This window comes from Procambarus clarkii, chromosome 65 (genome assembly GCF_040958095.1).
Source record: "Procambarus clarkii isolate CNS0578487 chromosome 65, FALCON_Pclarkii_2.0, whole genome shotgun sequence".
NCBI classification, from domain to species: Eukaryota; Metazoa; Arthropoda; class Malacostraca; order Decapoda; family Cambaridae; genus Procambarus; species Procambarus clarkii.
The window spans coordinates 24,920,452-24,922,327 of NC_091214.1; the positions used below are offsets into that span (position 1 = coordinate 24,920,452).

The 1,876-nt window shown below is 38.5% G+C and overlaps 1 pseudogene; it reads right to left on the minus strand.

Moving 5' to 3' along the window:
- The window catches only part of LOC138355028 (solute carrier family 25 member 32-like), a 19,148-nt pseudogene extending 18,567 nt beyond the window's left edge, over nt 1–581 (minus strand).
- Between the last annotated feature and the right edge of the window lie 1,295 nt (nt 582–1,876).

Here is a 1,876-nt window from a genome sequence, read left to right on the forward strand (position 1 = left end):
CTAGATCATTGAAGGCAACACCAATCTGCCAGTGAACTCCACAAAAGTTTGTCATATCTGCTAAAAGACAGGCATAACCAATTTTGGAGATCTATCCCCACTAGATGAGAAGGAATAAAACAGTCCGTGGTAATAGAAACATCAAGTTATCTATAACAAAATCATAGGCACATGAAAGGCAAGTCTCAGACCATACAAAATTCACAAACATCCTCGGGAAAAATATTTGATTCCCGGAGAAGCCGTCACAAAGGTTTTATCTGGTAAACTTGTGGAAAAGCTGACTCGATCATCAGAACTTAACCATCTATAAAAATAAAGCAATATATATAGTGTAAATGGCAGTGAATTTGTTCAAATAAAAGATGTTTCAGGATGAAAGGGTGTAAGCCTTCACTGTACATGTTGAGACAGGTGTCATAAATAAACCTGAACGGTTCTGGTTTAGGATGAACTGTTCCATTACACAATGGCACAGGACCTGGGGATGACAGCATTGCTACCAACACAATGCAGAGCAGTTTGGGCTGTGTAAGTGGACTTGAGATTACGAGGCTCACCACAAATCCGGCAAAGACCATTTTGCCCCTGCAAACTCTAGCATCATGACCAAATTTTCAACAAGTACTGAACTAACATTAGGATAAGTAATCATCAAATGAAGACACCAAGGTGGTTAAACTATGTAACATCATCTGTATAAGGGTAAATATATGCCAATTTACACACTGTGCAAAGATCCCCTTTAACAATTAGCCATGAGTCTACAAATTCATGATCACTTCACTTCTTTGATGCACTGGAATAATATTCATGAGAATTTAACTTTTCCCTAAAGTTAATCCCGAGTGTGAATGTCTGGTGGCAATTAGCAACTACCTAAATAAGGTGTGCCCAGTATTTATATTCGAGATGCTGGCAATTAGTTGTTCAATATGTAATCCGTCTTCAAAACAACACTAATTGTATGCATCATTCACCCAGCTTACTAAATAACTTTACACAACTCCCAAATGATGACATTTGAGCATTTCAAAAATACCTTTAAAAATGCACTGTATAAAATAGTTCACACTATGTAACCAAAGGGTTAAGGTCCAGCCTGGACATTGTCATTCTTTGTAAGGTGGGTGAAGCAGACGACATGTACAAGATCTCTATTATATGAGTAAATTAGTTAAATGTTACCGTATCCAGGAGAATGGGTGCAAAAGCAATTATCAAATGGCCCCAAGCCTAGCTACTTGTTGGAGATTTCGAGGATCAATGTTCCCACAACCCAGATTCTGACCAGGCCTCCTGGTTGTTGGTCTGATCAAGCAGTCTGTTCGATGCAGCTGCTCAGAGCCTTGTTGATCAGGTATTCTTTTAAGGTGACTAAATAGCCCGGAAGACTACTTAGCACAGTTAGTTTAAAAAGTACTATTTCATTTGGGATTCCAACACGAGAGGAAAAAGGCACAGGACATATGATGTTAAAGGTATCAGATACAACAAGGACAAGCAACTCAAAAGACGACATTGGGAAAAGCAGAATTTTTGACATCCTGATAATCAGGACATTCTATGAGGTGAGAGAATGTTTATGGAACAGTGCAGTTCCGACAGCAAGGTGCACATTTGTTCAAAAACGTGTCTGCGAGTTAATTTTGTCCGATTAATATGTAACCTAGCCAGAGGTCTCCCTTTCCCACTTTTTGTTTTGAGGAATTGTGGTAATATAGAATTACTGTATCAGTATTATCTTCACTCCTCAATCAGTTGTCTACCAGGCATGCCTACTTATTCTCCAAAACTTGCTTGTTGAAAGGACATTATCTTGGTTTAAAATTCCTCTAGAAAAAAATCCACAGGAATAATAAGAAAAGGAGGGGTG